Source organism: Papio anubis, chromosome 7 (genome assembly GCF_008728515.1).
Source record: "Papio anubis isolate 15944 chromosome 7, Panubis1.0, whole genome shotgun sequence".
Taxonomy (NCBI): Eukaryota; Metazoa; Chordata; class Mammalia; order Primates; family Cercopithecidae; genus Papio; species Papio anubis.
The window spans coordinates 129,413,183-129,437,172 of record NC_044982.1 but is presented as its reverse complement, the minus strand read 5'-3'; the positions used below and the strand labels follow the sequence as shown (position 1 = coordinate 129,437,172).

The window sequence follows — 23,990 nt, the reverse complement described above, 5'->3', positions numbered from 1 at the left end:
CATGATTTATCGTAGCATGATTTGTAATTCTTTGGGTATATACCCAGTAATGGGATTGCTGGGTCAAATGGTAATTCTAGTCCTAGATCCTTGAGGAATCGCCACACTGTCTTCCACAATGGTTGAACTAATTTACACTCCCACCAACAGTGTAAAAGTGTTCCTATTTCTCCACATCCTTACCAGCATCTGTTGTTTCCTGACTTTTTAATGATTGCCATTCTAACTGGTGTGAGATGGTATCTCATTGTGGTTTTGATTTGCATTTTTCTGATGACCAGTGATGATAAGCATTTTTTCATGTGTCTGTTGGCTGCATAAATGTCTTCTTTTGAGAAGTGTCTGTTCATTTCCTTTGCCCACTTTTTGATGGGGTTGTTTTTTTCTTGTAAATTTGTTTGAGTTCTTTGTAGATTCTGGATATTAGCCCTTTGTCAGATGGGTAGATTACAAAAATTTTCTCCTATTCTGTAGGTTGCCTCTCCACTCTGATGGTAGTTTCTTTTGCCGTGCAGAAGCTCTTTAGTTTAATTAGATCCCATTTGTCTATTTTGGCTTTTGTTGCCATTGCTTTTGGTGTTTTAGTCATGAAGTCCTTGCCCATGCCTATGTCCTGAATGGTATTGCCTAGGTTTTCTTCTAGGGTTTTTAGGGTTTTAGGTCTAACATTTAAGTCTTTAATCCATCTTGAATTAATTTTTGTATAAGGTGTAAGGAAGGGATCCAGTTTCAGCTTTCTACATATGGCTAGCCAGTTTTCCCAGCACCATTTATTAAATAGGGAATCCTTTCCCTGTTTCTTGTTTTTGTCAGGTTTGTCAAAGATCAGATGGTTGTAGATGTGTGGTGTTATTTCTGAGGCCTCTGTTGTGTTCTATTGGTCTATATCTCTGTTTTGGTACCAGTACCATGCCGTTTTGGTTACTGAAGCCTTGTAGTATAGTTTGAAGTCGGGTAGCGTGATGCCCCCAGCTTCGTTCTTTTTGCTTAGGATTATCTTGGCAATGCAGGCTGTTTTTTGGTTCCATATGAACTTTAAAGTAGTTTTTTCCAGTTCTGTGAAGAAAGCCATTGGTAGCTTGATGGGGATGGCATTGAATCTGTAAATTACCTTGGGCAGTATGGCCATTTTCATGATATTGATTCTTTCTATCCATGAGCATGGAATATTCTTCCATTTGTTTGTATCCTCTTTTATTTCATTGAGCAGTGGTTGTAGTTCTTCCTTGAAGAGGTCCTTCACATCCCTTGTAAGTTGGATTCCTAGGTATTTTATTCTCTTTGTAGCAATTGTGAATGGGAGTTCACTCATGATTTGGCTCTCTGTTTGTCTGTTAATAGTGTATAGGAATGCTTGTGATTTTTGCACATTGATTTTGTATCCTGAGACTTTGCTGAAGTTGTTTATCAGCTTAAGGAGATTTTGGGCTGAGACAATGGGGTTTTCTAAATATACAATCATGTCATCTGCAAACAGGGACAATTTGACTTCCTCATTTCCTAACTGAACACCCTTTCTTTCTTTCTTTTGCCTGATTGCCCTAGCCAGAACTTCCAACACTATGTTGAGTAGGAGTGGTAAGAGAGGGCATCCTTGTCTTGTGCCAGTTTTCAAAGGAAATGCTTCCAGTTTTTGCCCATTCAGTATGATATTGGCTGTGGGTTTGTCATAAATAGCTCTAATTATTTTGAGATACATTCCATCAGTACCTAGTTTATTGAGAGTTTTTAGCATGATGGGCTGTTGAATTTTGTCAAAGGCCTTTTCTGCGTCTATTGTGATAATCAGGTGGGTTTTTGTCATTGGTTCTGTTTGTGTGATGGATTAAGTTTATTGATTTGCGTATGTTGAACCAGCCTTGCATCCTAGGGATGAAGCCAAGTTGATCGTAGTGGATAAGCTTTTTGATGTGCTGCTGGATTCAGTTTGCCAGTATTTTATTGAGGATTTTCACACTGATGTTCATCAGGGATATTGGCCTAAAATTCTCTTTTTTTGTTGTGTCTCTGCCAGGCTTTGGTATCAGGATGACATTGGCCTCATAAAATGAGTTAGGGAGGATTCCCTTTTTTTCTATTGATTGGAATAGTTTCAGAAGGAATGGTACCAGCTGCTTTTTGTACCTCTGGTAGAATTCAGCTGTGAATCAGTCTGGTCGTGGACTTGTTTTGGTTGGTAGCCTGTTAATTATTGCCTCAATTTCAGAGCCTATTATTGGTCTATTCAGAGATTCAACTTCTTCCTGGTTTAGTCTTGGGAGGGTATATGTGTCCAGGAATTTATCCATTTCTTCTAGATTTTCTATTTTATTTGTGTAGAGGTGTTTATAGTATTCTCTGGTGGTAGTTTGTATTTCTGTGGGATAGGTGGTGATATCCCCTTTATCATCTTTTATTGTGTCTATTTGATTCTTCTCTCTTCTTTATTAGTCTTGCTAGCAGTCTATCAATTTTGTTGATTTTTGAAAAAAAAAAAAAACAGCTCCTGGATTCATTGATTTTTTTGAAGGGCTTTTTGTGTCTCTATGTCTTTCAGTTCTGCTCTGATCTTAGTTACTTTTTGCCTTCTGCTAGCTTTTGAATTTGTTTGCTCTTGCTTCTCTAGTTATTTTCACTGTGATGTTAGGGTGTCAATTTTAGATCTTTTCTGCTTTCTCTTGTGGGCATTTAGTGCCATAAGTTTCTGTCTAGACACTGCTTTAAATGTGTCCCAGAGATTCTGGTACATTGTATGTTTGTTCTCATTGGTTTCAAAGAACATCTTTATTTCTGCCTTCAGTTTGTTATGTACCCAGTAGTCATTCAGGAGGAAGTTGTTCAGTTTCCATGTAGTTGTGCAGTTTTGAGTGAGTTTCTTAATCTTGAGTTCTAATTTGATTGCACTGTTGTCTGAGAGACAGTTTGTTGTGATTTCTGTTCTTTTACATTTTCTGAGAAGTGCTTTACTTCCAATTATGTGGTCAATTTTAGAATAAGTGCGATGTGGTGCTGAGAAGAATGTATATTCTGTTGATTTGGGGTGGAGAGTTCTGTCAATGTCTATTAGGTCTGCCTGTTGCAGAGCTGAGTTCAGGTCCTGGATATCCTTGTTAACCTTCTGTCTCGTTGATCTGTCTAATATTTACAGTGGGGTGTTAAAGTCTCCTATTATTATTGTGTGGGAGTCTAAGTCTGTTTGTAGGTCTTTAAGGACTTGATGAATCTGGGTGCTCCTGTATTGGGTGCATGTATATTTATGATAGTTAGCTCTGCTTGTTGAATTGATCCCTTTACCGTTACGTAATGGCCTTCTTTGTCTGTTTTGATCTTTATTGGTTTAAAGTCTGCTTTATCAGAGACTAGGATCGCAACCCCTGCTTGTCTTTGCTTTCCATTTGCTTGGTAGATCGTCCTCCATGCCTTTATTTTGAGCCTATGTGCATGTTTGCACGTGAGATGTGTCTCCTGAATACAGCACACTGATGGGTCTTGACTCTTTATCCAATTTGCCAGTCTATGTCTTTTAATTGGGGCATTTAGCCCACTTACATTTAAGGTTAATATTTTATTATGTGTCAGTTTGATCCTGTCATCATGATGTTCGCTGGTTATTTTGCCTGTTAAATGATGCAGTTTCTTCACAGCATCAATGTTCTTTACATTTTGGCATGTTTTTGCAGTGGCTTGTACCGGTTGTTTCTTTCCATGTTTAGTGCTTCCTTCAGGAGCTCTTGTAAGGCAGGCCTGGTGGTGACAAAATCTCTCAGCATTTGCTTGTCTGTAAAGGATGTTATTTCTCCTTCACTTGTGAAGCTTAGTTTGGCTGGATATGAAATTCTGGGTTGAAAATTATTTTCTTTAAGAATGTTGATTATTGGCCCCCACTCTCTTGTGGCTTGTGGGATTTCTGCTGAGAGATCCACTGTTAGTCCGATGGACTTCCCTTTGTGGGTAACTCGACCGTTCTCTCTGACTGCCCTTAACACTTTTTCCTTCATTTCAACCTTGGTGAATCTGACAATTATGTGTCTTGGGGTTGCTCTTCTTAAGGAGTATCTTTGTGGTGTTCTCTGTATTTCCTGAATTTGAATGTTGGCCTGCCTTGCTAGGCTGGGGAAGTTCTCCTGGATAATATCCTGCAGAGTGTTTTCCAACTTGGTTCCATTCTCCCCATCACTTTCAGATACAACAATCAAATGTAGGTTTGGTCTTTTCACATAGTCCCATATTTCTTGGAGGCTTTATTCATTTCTTTTTACTTTTTTCTCTAACCTTGTTTTCTCCCTTTATTTCATTAATTTTATCTTAAATCACTGATACCCTTTCTTCTGCTTGGTTGAATCGGCTGTTGAAGCTTGTGCATGCGTCACAAAGTTCTCGTGCCATAGTTTTCAGCTCCATCAGGTCACTTAAGGTCTTCTCTACACTGTTTATTCCAGTTAGCCATTCGTCTGATCTTTTTTCAAGATTTTTAGCTTCCTTGTGATGAGTTGGAACATCTTCCTTTAGCTCAGAGAACTTTGTTATTACCGACTTTCTGAAGCCTACTCTGTCAAAGTCATTCTCCATCCAGCTTTGTTCCATTGCTGGCGAGGAGCTGCAATCCTTTGGAGGAGAAGAGGTGCTCTGAGTTTTAGAATTTTCAACTTTTCTGCTCTGGTTTCTCCCCATCTTTGTGGTTTTATCTACCTTTGGTCTTTGATGTTGGTGACCTACAGATGGGGTTTTGGTGTAGATGACCTTTTTGTTGATGTTGATGCTATTCCTTTCTGTTTGTTAGTTTTCCTTCTAACAGTCAAGTCCCTCAGCTGCAGGTCTGTTGGAATTTGCTGGAGTTCCACTCCAGACCCTGTTTGCCTGGGTATCACCTGCAGAGGCTGCAGAACAGCAAATATTGCAGAACAGCAAATATTGCTACCTGATCCTTCCTCTGGAAACTTCATCCTACAGGGGCAGCCGCCTATATATGGTGTCTGTCAGCCCCTACTGGGAGATGTCTCCCAGTTAGGCTACATGGGGGTCAGGGACCCACTTGAGGAGGCAGTCTGTCTGTTCTCAGAGCTCAAATGCCATGCTGGGAGAACCACTGCTCTCTTCAGAGCTGTCAGACAGGGGCGTTTAAGTCTGCAGAAGTTGTCTGCTGCCTTCTGTACCGCTATGCCCTGCCAACAGAGGTGGAGTCTATAGAGGCAGTAGGACTTGCTGAGCTGAGGTGGGTTCTGCCCAGTTTGAGCTTCCCAGCCACTTTGTTTACCTACTTGAGCCTCAGCAATGGTGGACGCCCTTCCCCCAGCCAGGTTGCTGTCTTGCAGATTGATCTCAGACTGCTGTGCTAGCAGTGAGTAAGGCTCCATGGGTGTGGGACCCGCTGAGCCAGGCACGGGAGAGAATCACCTTGTCTGCCAGTTGCTAAGACCTTGGGAAAAGCACAGTATTTGGGTGGGAGTGCCCTGTTTTTTTGGGTAGTCTGTCATGGCTTTCCTTGTCTAGGAAAGGGAAATCCTCTGACCCTTTGTGCTTCCCGGGTGAGGCAACACCCCATCCTGCTTCAGCTCACCCTCCATGCACTGCACCCACTGTCCAACCAGTCCCAATCAGATGAACCAGGTACCTCAGCTGGAAATACAGAAATCACCCGTCTTCTGCTTCAATCATGCTGGAAGCTGCAGACTGGAGCTGTTCCTATTCAACCATCTTGGAACACCCCTCTTTTTTTTCTTTTTTTGAGACAGGGTCTCAGTCTGTCACCTAGGCTGGTATAATGCAGTGGCCCTATTACAGCCTACTGCAGCCTCAACCTCCTGGGCTCAGGTGATTCTTCCACCTCAGCCTCCTGAGTAGCTGGAACTACAGGTGCATGCCACCACACCCAGCTAATTTTTTGTAGAGACAGGGTTTTGCCATGTTGCCCAGGCTGGTCTTGAACTTCTGGGCTCAAGTGATCCTCCTGCCTCAGCTTCCCAAAGTGGTAGGATTACAGATACGAGTCACCACACCTGGCTGAGAACATACTTTGTATATTTTTAATCTCTTTACATTTTTTGAGACTTGTTTGATGGCCGCCTTATTCTTACTGATTTTCTTTCTTGTTTTATTAGTTATTGAAATATCCAACTCTCATTGCTGAATTGTCTGTTTCTTCTTCCAGTTCTATTGGTTTTTCCTTAATGTATTTGGGCACTGTTGTTAGGCTCATATAAGTTTATAATTGCATATATCTGCCTGATGCATTGACCCTTTAGCTGTAAAAAGTCTCTCTGTGTCTCTTGTAATATTTCTTAAAGTCTGTTTTGTCTGATATCAGTATAGGTATTCCAGCTCCTTTATGGCTACTGTTTGCATAATTCATGTTTTTTTTTTAGAGAGACCAAATCTCTGTTACCCAGGCTGGAGTGCAGTGGTGCAATCATAACTCACTGCAGACTCAAACTCCTGGGCTCAAGTGATTCTCCCACTTCAGCTTCTGAGTAGCTGAGACTACAGACATGTGCTACCATGCCCTGCTAATTTTTCTTATTTTTATTTTTTGTAGAGATGAGGTCTTGCTGTGTTGCCCAGGGTGGTCTTGAACTCCTGCCTCTGCCTCCCAAAGTGCTGGGATTATAGGCATGAGGCACTGTACCTGGCCTCTTTTTTTTGATAATTCTCACCAAGCTTGTGCCTCTTGGCTCTGGCCTATGTATATAGTTATCAGATTTCACTGTTCTTTGAGATTCTCGCATATGTTTACTAAGGACAAGGATTCACTCGTAATTATATCCTAATTGAAGTGCATTTGTCTTCAGGGTTCTAAGAGTTCTAGTGTATACTTCTTATGATGTTTAAAGAAAACGACTGTGTATTTGTTAGTAAGACAGTGCAATGGATCTTTGTGGCTTTGGTGACTTATGGTATCCATTCCGATTTCTTTTGGTCACAGCAATTTGATTTCTCTTGGGATTTACCTTTCTTTCATTGAGTACAGACTGGGATGGCTAATAATCAGATTGCCTTTCCCCCTTTTTAGCTAAAGGGGTTGGGGCCCATAACTCAGGCCAGAGCACTGAGACCCTCCCTTCCTGGAATTTAAAACCTGAGCAGGCTGGGCTGGGCACAGTGGCTCATACCTGTAATCCCAGCACTTTGGGAGGCCAAGGTGGGAGGATTTGTTGAACCTGGGAGGTTGAGGCTGCAGTGAGCCATGGTCATGCCAGTGTACTCCAGCATGCGTGACAGAGGGAGATGCTACATTGAAAACTAAAACCAAACCAAGCCAAACCAAAACAAAAACCTGAGCAGGCTGATTCCAAGACTGGAAATGGCCATAGTACCTTCCTTGCAGCCACTTTGCCTGTGGGATACTGGCTAGTAGTTCCTGCTGCTTGGACCTCAGGAAATACTCTTTGTATCTTCTTCCCAACCTGCATAACCCAGCTTCCCTGTTGATTGTGTTCTCCTTTCCCCATTCCTTTTCTTTTTCTTTTCTTTTTTTTTTTTTTTTTTTTTTTTTTTAATGTTTTCTGGAGACAGGGTCTGGCTGTCATCCAGGCTCAAGTGCAGTGGTATGATCATAGGTCACTGAGGCCTCTTAACTCCTGGGTTCAATTGATCCTCCCACCTCAGCCTCCTGAGGAGCTGAGACTACAGGCACAGGCCACCATGCCCAGCTACTTATTTTATTTTTTGTAGAGACAGGAGTCATGCTGCGTTGTCCAATAATTTCCATTTGCCCCCTTAAGTTAGTCAGGTCCAATTACCTGCAACTAAAGAAGTATAATGACCTCAGAGGAACGTAGAAAGTTTACAAAATTGCTGTAAATAATGTAGTTGTCTTTGGTCGCTGGTATCTATATTAAGAAGGATCTTTTCAGTTTCATTTTTGGGTGCTGAGTCAGTTTTATCCCAGAGGCTAAAAACTAAGCAACCCTGGGTTGACAACTGTACAAAATTGAAGAACCCCAACTTGAACATTTCAATTTTGAAAGGGATTCCAGATTCATCAAGAGACTGATAGCTCTGCTGCACCTAAATCTAATGACAGGTAAAATCTAAGTGATGGGGATCAATAAGAATTCTCAGGTTCCCATCCCCTCAACCACTGGCAAAGAAGTACAGTAGGCCCCCTTATATGTGGCCTCACTTTCCGCAATTTCAGTTACCTGTGGCCAACCATGATCTGGAAATATTAAAGGAAAATTCCATAAATAAACAATTGATAAGTTTTAAATTGTGTACCATTCTGAGTAGCATGATGAAATTTCTCACTCCCCAACCTGTGTGGGATGTGAATCCCTCCTTAGTTCACACTGTATATGCTACCTGCCTGTTGGTCACTTAGTGGATATCTTGATGATCAGATCAAAGAAACGTAGTGTATGTAGGGTTTGGTACTATCTGCAGTGTCAGGCATCCACAGGAAGTCTTGGAACATGTCCCCTGCAGATAAGAGGGGGCTAAGGTATGTTACGAAAAATACAAACTTCCACCATGCTTCATATTAGAAAATAGTGTTACTTCCCCATTCTTAGAATACCCAGCACTTTCCTGTGGGAACTCAGCTCTGTTCCCTTTGCTTATGGGGGTAGGGGAAGACTAGAGATGAGAGTCAATCTATTCTGACATTACCGTCCCCTCCATGTAAAAGCACAGTATAACTCTACCCTTAGGAAATCCTCGTCTTAATTTTTTCTGTCAACATAAGAGGTGATGGTGTTTTAGCTGCAACTGCCAGATCCAGGGAATAATTTCCTGTTTGGTAGCTGCCATGTACTACTCCAATGGCCGGAACCACTTTGTTTTATTTTATTTTTTAAAGACAAGGTCTTGCTATGTTGTCCAGGCTGGTCTTGAACTCCTGGGCCCAAGCAATCCTCTCACCTTGGGCTCCCAAAGTGTTGGGATTATAAGCATGAGCCATAGTGCCCAGCCAGAGCCATTTTAAATACATAATTTCCAACTTCAGCTAGGCCACTGACGCTATTTAACAGTTCTTTCATTCTAGGAAGCCCTCCTTGCCAGTTCCTCTCATGCTCCCAGTTTCCTTTCCCTCAGTGTATCCTGAACACCTAACTCATGCCACTGTTACTATAGCATTTATTGAATAGGACTAACATTGTTTCTTTACAAGCCTCTCAAAAAGAGAGGAACCTTGTCTTACTCATCTTTGCATTGTCTACTACAATATTTGGAGTAAAATGCTATGAATGCTGTCATAGTATATTTGTGTTGCTATAACAAAATACCTGAGATTGAGTAATTTATGAAGAACAGAAATTTATTTCTCACAGTTCTGGAGCTGGGAAGTCCAAGCCCAAGGCACTGGCATTTGGCATCTGGTAAGGTCTTCTTGCTGCATCCTCACGTGGCAGGTGGAAGGGCAAGAATGACGAATCCTGTGTCCTCACGTTGCAAAAAGATTGAACAGAGTGGACCCCCTCCCACAAACCCTTTTTATAAGGGCCCCAGTCCGTTCAGGGTAGAGCCCTCATGACTTAATCACCTCCCAAAATACCAAGCCTCTTAATACCACCGCAATGGAGATTAAGTTCAACATGATTTTTGGAAGGGGCACCATCATTCAAACCTCAGCAAATACTTATTAAGTGAATAAATGCCCAATACAGAGTGAAGCCAGTTGTAGATATGCTGGTAGCAAAAAGGACTAGAAGAGACTGAAGTTATCAATGCAAAGAGCATCCTTTTCAGATAGGCTGAGTGAAGTGGCCTGAGGTATGAAGGCCAGTTAGCGGCAGTGCTGAGAATAAACCCATGTGGCAAAACTCCAAAAATAAGCTCTTTTCTACTTTACCTTTTGGAAGCTCTTCTAGAACCTGATCTTCTATAATCGACTCTCAGATGTGACAGGCTGTGCTGTTCAGCCATTCTTTGCTTTCTGAGTTTCAAGGATAACTTGTTTACGAAACTAGATAATTCTAGCTTTATTTCTCACTGAGTTCTTCCCTGACCCATCCTTGCTTTGACGAGAGTTCACTTGAATTGCTTTGATAATCCGGTTTATCAAAAAAACTACCTAAGGAATCTAAAGTCATCAATTGTTTAGACTTCTGCTAATTAATTTTTCCCCAATTTTTTTTTTTTTTTTTTTTTGAGACAAGGTCTCACTCCCTCACCCAGGCTGGAGTGCAGTTGTGTGATCGATCTCAGCTCACTGCAACCTCCACCTCCCGGGTTTAAGTGATTCTCATGCCTCAGCCTCCTGAGTAGCTGGAATTTCAGGCACACAACCACACCTGCCCAATTTTTGTATTTTTAGCAGAGACAGGGTTTCACTGTGTTGGCCAGGCTGGTCTTGAGCTCCTGACCTCAAGTGACCCACCAGTCTTGGCCTCCCAAAGTGCTGGAATTATAGGCATGAACCATCACCATCACGGCTGGCCTCAACATGTTTCTTTAAGATGATTTTTGAAAAATTTATAATGCAGTGAGAAAGTAATTTCAATTTTGCTGTTTTCCTAACATCCAGAAACACATTTTATGTAATGGTTATTCTTGCCTTAACCAGACAGCACTCTTTTATATTTACATATATTTTTGGAGTGTGCAATTTTGCAAGTGATGATTTCCATGATAGACAGGGAAAACTGAGTAAAATCTAAATTTGGCAAAAAATTTAGTTTGTATTTGAGTGTTTACTTTTTTTATAACTGGTAGTAACTATATATAATGACAAAGTAACAACCAGGAAGTTTAGAAATTTAAGACTCCAATGTGAAACACTAATTATATTGATTTATATGTATTATGAACCTAAGCGTGTCTACCTAAACATATTAGGATGCTTGATGACAGATCAGAATTGCTGTCTTATAGCCAAAGTTCATTAAAATAAAATCATGATTGTCTTAGTTTAGGCTGCTATGACAAATTACTATAGACTGGGTAGCTTAAACAACAGAAATTTCTTTCTCATGATTCTGGAGACTGGGAAGTCCAAGATCAAAATGTTGGTAGATCCAGTGTCTGGTGAGACCCCCTGCTTCCTGAATTGTAGATGGTTGTCTTTTTGTATCCTTACATGGCAGAGAGCAGAGAGCAGAGAGCAGAAGCAAGACCTTCTTTTAAGGTACTAATCCCATCCATGAGGGTTCTACCCTCATGACCTCATCACCTTTTACAGGCCCCACCTCCTAATACCATCACATTAAGGGTTAGGAGTTTAACATACAATTTTCTTTTTTTTTTTTTAGACTGAGTCTTGTGCTGTCATTCAGGCTGGAATGCAGTGGTATGGTTATGGTTCACTGCAGCCTTAACCTTCTGGGCTCAAATAGTCCTCCTGCCTTGGTCTCCCAAAGTGCTGGGATTACAGGCATGAGCCACCACGCTTGGTCAACATGTGAATTTTTGGAGGACACAAACATTCAGTCCATAACAATGATGTAGAGTAAAAATTAAAAAGTACTAAAAGGAAGTCTTCGTTTATAAGTATTATAAAAATCGGCACCAGGCACAGTGGCTCACGCCTGTAATCCCAGCACTTTGGGAGGCCGAGGTGGGTGGATCACTTAAAGTCAGGAGTTCGAGACCAGCCTGGCCAACATGGTGAAACCCCATCTCTCCTAAAAAATATATATATAAGAATTAGTTGGGCCTGATGGCGTGTGCCTGTAATCCCAGCTAATTGGGAGGCTGAGACAGGACAGTTGTTTGAACCTGGGAGGTGGAGGTTGCAGTGAGCCAGGATCATGCCACTGCACTCCAGTCTAGGTGACAGAACAAGACTCCATCTCTAAATAAAAAAAATAATAAATAGGGAGAGTGGGCATAATATAAAACTGATACTTGGCCTGGTGCGGTGGCTCACGCCTATAATCCCAGCACTTTGGGAGGCCAAGGTGGGCAGATCACAAGGTCAGGAGTTCGAGACCAGTCTGGTCAACATGGTGAAACCCCATCTCTACTAAAAATACAAAAATTAGCTGGGCGTGGTGGTGAGCACCTGTAATCCCTGCTACTCGGGAGGCTGAGGCAGGAGAATCATTTGAACCTGGGAGGCGGAGGTTACAGTCAGCTGATTTCATGCCACTGCCCTCTAGCCTAGGTGACAGAGTGAGACTCTAACCCCACAAACAAAACAAAACAAAACAAAAGCAAAAACAACAAAACAAAGAACAAAATAACCTGATACTTGTAGTATCAGTTTTAAAGCAGAGGTGTGAAGATATTTAAATTGTATTTCAATGATGTAGAAGGTGTATTTTTTATTTATAGATTCTTGATGAATATCTTCTGTAAATTGCCTGGGTTTTTATTATTATTATTATTGCTGGTTTATAGCTGTTTTTCAGTTCACGCAGTAAAATTTTACTAGATTATTTGATTTTTTAGAGTCATCCCTCAGGTGATTTTGTATTACAAAAGTAAAGTTGAAGCCATTCTTAAGATGTGGAACTTACTCCTAGATCCTGATAGAACTAGTCAAATTGAGATATATTAACACTGTATCTTGGCAAATTTGCCTAGATAAGTCTTTATGATTTTCTATCATGTGACTCTGAAAAGTTATACACTGGAAAAATAGTAAAATATATTATCAAACCATTACCCTATGTGATCCTCAAGAGCTAGAACAGAGTCTTAATGTTTCTATTTTTAACACCTACCAATGTCTAAGACATAGTAGGAGCTCCATAAATGTTTCATAATCAAAGGCTCTGGGTCTCCTTGCCCCTTCCAGAACCCTATAATTATTGTTCATATTCTTTCAGCAGATTCCAATGTCAAAACAGATGACTCTTGTATACTAGCACACAGTAAGTGCTTGATAAATGTTAAATGGAAAAATTTGTTTTAGTACGTCTCCATCCACAGTCTCTGTTAGCAGTGTGCCTTGTGATATGGAGAAGCTTATCAATTATTTATTCCTCAGAAACTTTCCACAAATGATCATCGTAATTATAAATTTAGAGGAAGTAATATAGTCAACTATGAATTATACATGTCTGAGTTATCCATACTGTCTTTGGCTTAAGCCATTATCAATCCCTGGAAGCCAAGCCCTGGTGAGCAGTCCATGGTCCTTTTATTGGTGGTAAGCTTTCCCTTCCAAGCCAGTTTGATGGCTGGGGGAAGTAGTTTGGACCCCCATGTCTTTTTATGGCTTTAGCTGTGTCTCTGGCCTTTGGGAACCAGGCAGTGGGGTCTGCCACCTGGCTGGTTAGAATCTGCAGACCTACTTTAGTTCCCATGTGCTCAACTTCATGATGTCCTTCTGGCTTGGAATGTTGGCTTTAACCTAGTTGGGTTATGGGAAACTGTATCAAGCCCTCATCTAATTGAATATATCATACATCGTTTACTAGTTTAATAATTTGCAAATGGACTACTGGAGTTTCTGAACTTGAGCGATGAGTGCAGCATTGGGCTTTATTAACATGGCAAAGCAGAGGCGTAGACGGTGATGTTAATATGTAGTTGGACGGACATACAGGACCTTGGTTCAGTGTGCTTCCAGTACTGCCAATGAGGGAAGAGTTTTGGCTACTGGACTTCACGCATTTTACTTAAAAAGAGAATTTCAGCCTGCAGCTCTGTGATTTGGTTCTATTGAAACAGGTATATCAGCAGAGGGGTTTTGGTGATTATCATCCAAATTCATTTTGTTTTCATTCTACCCACTAGATTTGGCTTGTTGTGTGACTTGACTCCGGGGGAGAAGACAGTAAATTGAATGGAATTCGAATATTTGTTCAGTTCTGTTGACAGAGGTTTTTCAATGTAAATTAATAAATTCGTGTTCTGGTGTCTGCTCTGTCTCCAGTATATTTTAGCTTGTCTGAGTCCTCTTTGAGGACCTGATCATGTCTGGGTACCAGAGATTGATAACAGCTCAAATCAAAGGGATTGATAACAGCTTAAACCAAAGACAGGATGGACAGCTAGAGATAGTCTCTAAGCCTTCAACTCGGAAGATCAGATCCTAGAACATGGAGCTAAATTAATTGATAAATCACTCGCAAACCTACTAACAGCCAGGCATTATTAAAGGTGCTGGGGCTGCAGTAATGGCCCAAGCACACAGGCTTCTGGTCTTCTCCCTACTGCACACTTTAGTGGGGTGTACAGGCAGTCAATGCTAAGTAACCAAGGTGATGTTAGCCAATGTCAAGTGCTCTGATGAAAGGATGTGATGGAGAGTGACTGTGTGGCTGTCTTAGAAAGGATGGTGGCCAGGCACAGTGGCTCATGCCTGTAATCTCAGCACTTTAGGAGGCTGAGGCGGGTAGATCACACGGTCAGGAGTTCAAGACCAGCCTGACCAATATGGTGAAACCCTGTCTCTACTAAAAATACAAAAATTAACCAGGTGTGGTTGCGCGTGCCTGTAGTCCCAGCTACTTGGGAGGCTGAGGCAGGAGAATCGCTTGAACCTGGGAGGCGGAGGTTGCAGTGAGCTGAGATCACGCCACTGCACTCCAGCCTGAGCAACAGAGTGAGACTCCATCTCAAAAAAAAAAAAAAAAGGATGGTAAGGGAGTAAGGTGACGTGTGAACTGAGAATGGAATGACATATAGGGCCAGCCAAGCCAAGGTGGTAGTGTTGAGGGAGGAGACACGAAGGGAGACCACTCCAGAGTGAGGAAGTGCAGGTTCCAAGGCCATAAACAGGAAGAGGCGGGGCATGTTTAAGGAGCAGAAAGGGGACCAGTGGATGGAGTGTTGTGAGCTGGGGGAAGGGCAGCTCATGAAACTTGAAGGTTGTGATAAGAAGTTTAGAGTCTGGAAATGGGAAGCCATTATTTAGTGTTCAGCCAAGGAATTTAAATAATCCCCTCACACTCTTGGTGCTGGGGCTACATTAGTGAATAAAACACAGATAAAAGCCCTTGTCCTTGTGGATATAGACTGATTTATGTTTGGAAAAGTTCATGCTGGCTGCTTTGTGGAGAAGGATTTTAGGGGAGCAAGAATTGAAGCAGGGAGACAAGTTAGGGGGCTACTTCAGAGTTCAGGGAGAGGCATGGCATGGTGGAGATGGAGAGAAGAGGATGAATTCTGGAGCGATTTTGGAGATGGAGCTGACAGGACTTCCTGCCTATTGGAGGGAGAGACTTCCATCAAATGATAGAAATGCCAAGAAGGCAATTTGATATATGAGGCTGGAACTGTGGTAAAAAGCCCTGTAGGGGAATACTACCTTATAATTCCCTGCTCTGCTGTAGTTGGGCCTTTCTCTAGGTGATTTGAAATTATACTTCCTCATTTCCAAATCCTTCTCAATCTAGGAAGAGTTGGAGAAGGAGGAACATGGAGAGCTGTTTCTTTCCTGGTTCCTGGCAACACTGGCCTGTCTGGGGGGGGCTTAGATGTCCCAGGGGATTGGTTGCCTTCACCTTTGCAAAAACAGCATTATACAGCACATTGAGGCTCCCACAGAAGTCCTTATTCCAAGCTGTCTTGGGAAGGGAGATTTTTTAAAGATAGGCCATATCCTTGAAAAAATAAATGAGGACTTGGGACATCACTTTTTCAAGGTGGCTAGCTTCTGCTCCATGCTTGTGTAAAGCATGTTTATTGTGTGGAACTGGACAATGCACTTTCCACCCTTTGGTTTTTCTTGCTGCAACTGAGCTCCCTGAAGGTATGCCTGATGCTCAGTACACAGTAGGTGTGCAAAAAACAAGTTTCTTAAATTGAATTGAAAATAACGGAGAATTAATGCCATATATAATGATGTAATCTTTTTTAAAATAAATGCATCATGATGATATATTGTTCCAAAATGACAAATACAGGAACATTATTGACTTTACAGAGGAATTACTTTTCTAAGTTTTCATTCTAGAATTTATTTAAATAATAAGCCATCTAACACCTTCTGTTTTCATATTACTTTCTAGTAACATGAATACTTTGTTAATGTCAGGTAGAATTCTTTCCTGTATTCTTCAAAGCACTTCTTTCTTACATTTTTATTCATTTATTTTTTGAGACAGGGTCTTGCTCTGTTGCTCAGGCTGGAGTGCACTGGTGGGAACATGGCTCACTGCAGCCTCTGCTTCCCAGGGTCAAGCAATCCTCTTGCCTCAGCCTCCCGAATACCTAGGACCAGGGGTGTGCACCACAACTCGTGGCTAATTAAAAAAAAAAAAAAAGTGTGTAGAGACAGGGTTTCACCATGTTTCCCAGGCTAGTCACAAACTCCTGGGCTCAGGCAATCCTCTTGCCTTGGCCTCCCAAAGTGCTGGGATTACAGGAGTCAGCCACCACACCTGGCCCCAGATCACTTCTAATGCAATACCTTATTCATCTGCATAAGAATTTGGAGAGTTAAACGGGCTTTTTTATTTCTAAGCATTTTGTTACAGCACATTTTTTTTTTCTGGCTATAAAAGTAATGTATGTCCACTGTGGGAAATACAAAAAAAAAAAAAGAATAAACCATAATCCCACCCTAGAGATAAGTAAAACTTTCACATTCTAGTATTTTATATGCATCTTAATACACAGCTGGAATCATGTTCCATTATTTATTTTCTATGCTTTCTTTTTGCTTAATATGAAATTGTACACACTTTCCCTTGTTGGCTAAAAGCCCTTTGTGAACCTCTGAGTGTTTGTGTAATAATGTACCTTGTAAAATACTTAACGTGTGTATCACACTATGAAGACATTTTTATGCGTACATTTTTCTTATTATTTCATTTAATATTAATTCCAAGAACTAGATTTACTGGGTCAAAAGTTATGAACATTATGAATATATATTTTTTGGCATTGGTCTCCAGAAAAGTTGTATTGGGAAGGGCCAGCTGTGCCTTTTTTTTATTTTATTTTTTATTTGAGACGAAGTCTTGCTCTGTCGCCCAGACTGGAGTGCAGTGGCACAATCTCGGCTCACTGCAAGCTCCGCCTCCCAGGTTCACGCCATTCTCCTGCCTCAGCCTCCCGAGTAGCTGGGACTACAGGCACCCGCCACCACGCCCGGCTAATGTTTTTGTATTTTTAGTAGAGACGGGATTTCACCGTGTTAGCCAGGATGGTCTCGATCTCCTGACCTTGTGATCCGCCTGCCTTGGACTCCCAGAGTGCTGGGACTACAGGCGTGAGCCACCGCGCCTGGCAGCTGTGCCTTTTTTATTTCTGTTTTTTAGGCAAGCAAAAGATACTGAAACCTTTTTTGATTTTTGATATATTTTTAGCATTATAGATTTAAAATATTTGCTTCTTTAATAAGTGAAAATGCTATTTCTGAGGTTTTAAAAAATAGACTTTATTTTTTAGAGCATTTTTTTGGTTCACAGCAAAATTGAGCATATACTCTCTGCCCCCACACATGCGTAGCCTCTCCCACTATCAACATCCCACACCAGAGTGATATGTTATAATAGTATGATTTGTACTTCTTGTTTCTTTGCTTACTAGAAAAGTTGAACCTTTTTTAAAATGTGTTTTTTAAAGCCCCTTTTTTGTGAATTGCTTTCCATTTTCATTGCTTGGTGATTGAAAAACAACTCAAATGAAATAAGATTGGTTATAGCCTTTGTCATTTCTATAATGTCTGTTTTGTTCTGTTATTTGAGATGGAGTTTTGCTCTTGTCATCCAGGCTGGAGTGCAATGGTGTGATCTCAGCTCACTACAATCTCCACCTTCTGGGTTTAAGCAATTCTCCTGCCTCAGCCTCCTGAGTAGCTGGGATTACAGGCACCTGTCACCATGCCTGGCTAATTTTTGTATTTTTAGTAGAGATGGGGTTTTACCATGTTGGCCAGGCTGGTCTCGAACTCCTGACGTCAGGTGATCCACCTGCCTCAGCCTCCCAAAGTGCTGGGATTATGGGCGTGAGCCACCACGCCCAGCTCTATAGTGTCTAATACAGTTTATTAGGCACTGGGCTCGTTCTCTAGCTTTGGTTTTCTGGGAATGGGGTCCAAGAATTTGCGTGCATAACAAGCCATCTGGGTGAGACTTACGTACCCCAAAGATGTTTGAGAACCACTGGTCTTATGCCTTACTATAGGCAAAGGTTTGCACCACTACATGGAAAAAGAATAAGTGTTACTTTCTATTGACTCTAACTAATAGGTGTTACTTCCTATTAAGAGAGAGTGCATGAGAGCTTGCCAGCGCCTCAGTGGAAGAGTGCCAGAACCACATTAGTCAGATGTGAAGTTGCCTTGCAAGAATGTATTCAGATGACTCACATTTTGTCATTCACAGGTGATTGTAACTAGTTTGTATTCCTCTTCATAGAGCAGGTTCATTGAGAAAAAGCTGGAAGCTACAGAAATTCATAGATAGGTCTTGAAATTCTAAATTCTTTCTGGTGAAACTTTTTTTTTTTTTTTTTTTTGACGGAGTCTTGCTCTGTTGCCTAGGCTGGAGTGCAGTGGCACGATCTTGGCTCACTGCAACCTTCGCCTCCTGGGTTCAAGTAATTCTTGTGCCTCAGCCTCCTGAGTAGCTGGGACTACAGGTGTGTGCTATCATGCCCGGCTAATTTTTGTATTTTTAGTAGAGACGGGGTTTCACCATGTTGGTCAGGCTGGTCTCGAACTCCTGATCTTGTGATCCACTCGCTTTGGCCTCTCAAAGTGCTGGGATTACAGGTGTGAGCTACTGCGGCCGCCCAGTGAAATTTTCCTTTTTACTGTCAATGCCGCAAGCAGGTTTCCACTAAGGGAAACACAGAATATGTACATTCCTAATTTCTTTTTCTTTTTTACTAAGAAGTTTGAAAATCCGGAAAAAAATACACAAGTATTTTCGTTATGTATGTTATACTTCAAAAAAAGAAAAGAAAATATAGTTAAGAAGAGGGAGCACAAAAACAAATTATGTAAGCATAATTACATCTCTACTTGGGCTTTTCCTATTCATTTCCTGCAAATTGTTAGTACATCAGAAACCATCAAAATTCCTAGAAATAAATAGTAACAAGCAGATACCCAGGAATATAATCTCAAGAAACCCTTGAATTGACGCAGAAGGCAAGAGAAGGTGGTGGTTTAGTGTGCCTGTCTCCATTCTGTTCCCAATCCAGGTGCCACCTTCCTGAACAGTTGGGATAGGCAGGCAGGAAGGCCTGGGGAGCCAGCAGGATCCCATGGTTAGGAGTCTCAGGAGGAGGGTCCAGGCTCACACCTGTGAGTGAGCTTGCCCCATGGAGGGGTGGAGGGGTTGTAGGGTGGGCTTGTTCCCCACTGCCTCTGGGCTGGGAGAGCTGAGGGAATAGGATGTAAAGAGGCATCCTCCTGGTATCTCACCTGGAGACAGGCCCTGTGCTTCCCACTGGCTGCACCACCAGCCCATAAGCCCCTTCCACTACTATCAAGACTACCTACTTAAGGCACTCCAGTGACTAGAGAGAGGAAAGTCACATCACATCTAATGGGGCCCTGCAGCCACAAGGAGGAAGAATAAGCACTGCCCTTAACACAGGTGCAGATGAAATAGAAAACAGGTAGGCCTTGAATAAAAAAATAATTCCTACATTTAAGGAGATCCAAGTGTCACATAACATTTCTTCTTGAACTTAAATTTCTAAAAGTCAGTAGATGGACAGGAGGGCAGAGGAAGATGGCAGAATAGAAGCCTCCACCAATTGTCCTCCCCACATGAACACCAAATTTAACAACTATCTACAAAATAAAGCACCTTCCTAAGAACCAGAAAGCAGGTGAGCGATCACAATACCTGATTTTAACATCATGTCACAGAAAGAGGCACTGAAGAGGTAGGAAGGACAGTCTTGAATCACTGACACCACCCCTCCCCCGTCCCCCGTCAGCAGACCACGTGGCTCAGAGAGAGTCTGTGTGCTTTGGGGAGGGAGAGTGCAGTGTTTATGGGACACTGTTTTGGAATGCAGGGCGGCCAACCAGCGGTGATAACCAAGTAGTGTGCCATGGGCCTTGGGCAAGAGTCTGAGACATTCTGGCTTTAGGGGTGCCTCTACACATTCACAGCTGTAGTGGCTGTCAGGAGAGACTCCTTCTGGTTGAGAAAAGCAGAGGGAAAAGTAAAGGGGACTTTGTCTTTGGCTTAGGTACCAGCTCGGCCACAGTGGAGAAGAGCACCAAGCAGGCTTTTGGGGTCCCTGACTCCACGCCTTGGCTCTTGGACTCTTGGATCTCTAGATGTACCCTGGGCTAAATGCGGGCCCCACTGCTCTGAAGGGTGAGTCCCAGGCCTGACAGGATTCACTACAAGCTGAATGAAGAGCCCTTGGGCCTTAAGTGAACAATGGCAGTAGCCTGACTTTATTCCCTGTGGGCATGTGGTGGACACAGGGAGACTCCTCACCCTGGGGGAAGGGGAGGGAAGAGTGGGAAGGACTTTGGTGGTTTCAGCACTAGCTCAGCCGCAGTAGAATAGAGTACCAGGTAGATTTCTAAGGTTTCTGATTCTAGGCCGGGGCACCTGGACAGCGTTCCTGGACCTGCCTGGAGCCTGGGGGAACTCGTTGCCTTTAGGGGAAGGACAGAAGCCTGGCTGGCTTCACCACTTGCTGATTGTAGAGCCCTAGGGCCTTGAGTGAACATAGGGGTGGCCATGTAGTGATTATAGCAGGCCTTGAGCAAGATTCGGTGCTGTGCTGGCTTTAGGTCAGACCCATCACAGTCCCGGTGGTGGTGGCTACAGAGGTGCTTGTGTACCCCTTCCCAGCTCCAGGTAGCTCAGCACAAAGAAAGAAAGACTTTTCTTGTTTGGGAGAAAATAAGGGAAGAGAATGAGAGTCTCTACCTGGTAATCCAGAGAAATCTTCTGGATCTTTTCCAAGACTGCAAAGGTAGTACTTCTACAAGTATGCAAGAACTACAGTGTTATTGTGCTTGGGGTACCCCCTAATGCAGATATGGTTGTAGTGACCGAAAACTTAGATTACTTAACACCCAAGTCCCTTTGAATATCTGGAAAGCCTTCCCAAGAAGGATGGGTACAAACATTGACTAACATCCACAAGCATCAAGACCGTGTAGGAAAACATTACCTCACCAAATTAACTAAATAAGACACCAGAAGTCAATCCCAGAGAGACAAAGATATGTGACCTTTTCGATAGATAATTCAAAATAGCTGTTTTGAGGAAACTCAAAGAAATTGAAGATAACACAGAGAAGGAATTCAGAATCCTATCAGATAAATTTAACAAAGAAATTGAAATAATTGGCCAGGAGCAGTGGCTCACACCTGTAATCCCAGCACTTTGGGAGGCCAAGGCAGGTGGATCACCTGAGGTCAGAAGTTCGAGACCAGCCTGGCCAACATGGTGAAACCCCATCTCTACTAAAAATACAAAAATTAGCTGGGTGTGGTGGCGGGTGCCTGTAATCCCAGCTACTCAGGAGGCTGAGGCAGGAGAATCGCTTGAACCCAGGAGGCAGATGTTGCAGTAAACCAAGATTGTGCCACTGCACTCCATCCTTCTGGAAAGAAAGAAAGAGAAAGAGAGAGAGAAAGAAAGGAGGGAGGGAGGGAGGGAAGGAAGGAGAGAGAGAGAGGGAGAGAGAAAGGAAAAGAAAGAAATAGAAAAAAAGAAAAAGAAAGAAGGGAGGGAGGGAAGGAAGAAGGAAGGAAGGAAGGAAAGAGAGAGAAAGAGGAGCTGGGATGAGCTGTGCTCCTGGAGGAAGCAAGGGAGCCCAGCTGGAGCCATAGCCAGTACAGTGGTAGCAGTTGGACTGACCATTGCTGCTGCAGGATTTGCAGGCTGTTATGTTTTGCAAGCCATGAAGCATATGGAGCCTCAAGTAAAACAAGTTTTTCAAAGCCTACCAAAATCTGCCTTCAGTGGTGGCTATTATAGAGGTGGGTTTGAACCCAAAATGACAAAATGGGAAGTAGCATTAATACTAGGTGTAAGCCCTACTGCCAATAAAGGGAAAATAAGAGATGCTTATCAACGAATTATACTTTTAAATAATCCTGACAAAGGAGGATCTCCTTATATAGCAGCCAAAATCAGTGAAGCTAAAGATTTACTAGAAGATCAAGCTAAAAAATGAAGTAAATGTATGATGAATTTTAAGTTCATATTAGTTTATGTATATGAGTACTAAGTTTTTGTAATAAAATGCCTCAAAGCTACAATAGAAAGATGAAAGAAAGAAAGAGAAAGAAAAAGAAAGAAAGAAAGAAAGAGAAAGAAAGGAGGGAGGGAGGGAGGAAGGAAAGAAGGAAGGAAGGGAAGATAGAGGGAAAGACAGAAAGAAAGAGAAAATTAAAAAGAAGCAGAAATTCTGGAGCAGAAAAATGCTAGTGACATACTGAAGAATGCATCAGTCTGTTAGCAGAATTGATCAAACAGAAGAAAGAATTAGTGAGCTTGAAGCCAGGCTATTTGAAAATACACAGTCAGAGGAGACAAAAGAAAAAAAAGAATGAAAAAAGAATGATGCACAAGATCTACAAGATCTAGAAAGTAGCTTCAAAAGGATAAATCTAAAAGTACTGGTTTTTAAGGGGAGGTAGAGCGAGAGATAGTGGTAGAAAGTTTATCGAAAGGGATAACAGAGAACTTCCCAAACAAAAGATATCAAAATTCAAGTACAAGAAATCAAAATTCAAGCACAAGAAGGTTATAGAATACCAAGTAGATTTAACTCAAAGAAGACTACCTCAAGGCATTTAATAACCAAACTCCCAAAGGTCAAGGATAAAGAAGGGATCCTAAAGGCAGCAAGACAAAAGAAACAACATACAATGGAGCTCCAATACGTTTGGCAGCAGACTTGTGGCATGACATATTTAAAGTGCTAAAGGATAAAAACACTTAGCACATAAAACCTACCATAGTGTATCTGGTGAAAATATCCTTCAAACATGAAGGAGAAATAAAGACTTTCCCAGACAAACAAAAGCTGAGGGATTTATCAACACCAGGCCTGTCCTACAAGAAATGCTAAAAGGAGTTCTTCAACATGCGAGAAAAGAATGTTAATGAGCAATAAGAAATCATCTGAAGGTACAAAACTCACTGGTAATAGTAAGTACACAGAAAAACCCAGAATATTATAATACTCCAATTGTGGTATGTAAACTATTCATTATCTTAAATAGCAAGATGAAAAGATGAACCAACCAAAAATAATAACAACTTTTCCAGACATAGACAGTACAATAAGATATGAATAGAAACAATGAAAAGTTAAAAAGTGTGGAGATGATGTTAAAGTATAGATTTAGCAGCACTTCTGAATATATATGTAATATATATATGTGAAAATAAAGTATAGAGTTTTTACTACTTTTCTTTTTGCTTGTTTGTTAGTTTGTTTGTAAGTGCCTACATCAAAAAAGAAGAAAATCTTCAAATAAACAATCTAAGGATATGTCTTAAAGAATCAGAAAAGCAAGAGCAAACCAAACTCAGTGGAATAAAGGAAATAATGAAGATCAGATCAGAAATAAGTGAAATGAGAACAATACAAAAAAATCAAAGAAACAAAAAGTTGGGTTTTTGAAAAGATAAGCAAATTGACAAACTTTAGCTAGACTAAGAACAAAATGGAAAAGACCCAACTAAATAAAATCAGAGATGAAAAAGAAGACATTACAACCGGTATCACAGAAATTCAAAGGATCATTAGAGGCTACTATGAGCAACTATATGCCAAAAAATTAGAAAACCTAGAATAAATGGATAAATTCTTAGATACATACAACCTACCACAATTGAATAATGAAGAAATCCAAAACCTGAACAGACCAGTAACAAGTAATGAGATTGAAGCCATAATAAAAAAAGCCTCCTAGCAAAGAAAAGCCCAGGACCCAATGGCTTCACTGGTAAATTTTACCAAACATTTAAAGAGAATTAATAGCAATCATACTGTAACTATTCTGAAAAGTAGAAGAGGAGGAAATATTTCCAAACTCGTTCTACAAGGCCAGTATTACCTTGGTACCGAAATTAAACAAAGAAGCAAAAAAAAAAAAAAAAAAAAAAAACAAAAAAAAAACCCCAAAAAACAATAAAAAACCTACAGGCCAATATCCCTATTGAATATTGATGCAGAAACCCTCAACAAAATACTAGGAAATGGAATTCAGCAACACGTTAAAAAGATC

General features: G+C 41.4%; 1 protein-coding gene and 1 pseudogene across 8 annotated transcripts in view; both read left to right on the top strand.

Annotated features, from left to right (window-relative positions):
- LOC116268519 (protein FAM81A) overlaps positions 1-23,990 on the top strand; it is a 116,472-nt gene that overhangs the window by 55,381 nt on the left and 37,101 nt on the right. The gene's annotated exons all lie outside the window — the stretch shown is intronic.
- LOC116275814 lies at positions 21,528-22,005 on the top strand (annotated as a pseudogene). The gene has a single exon (XR_004185149.1). The product of XR_004185149.1 is annotated as a mitochondrial import inner membrane translocase subunit TIM14 pseudogene (transcript).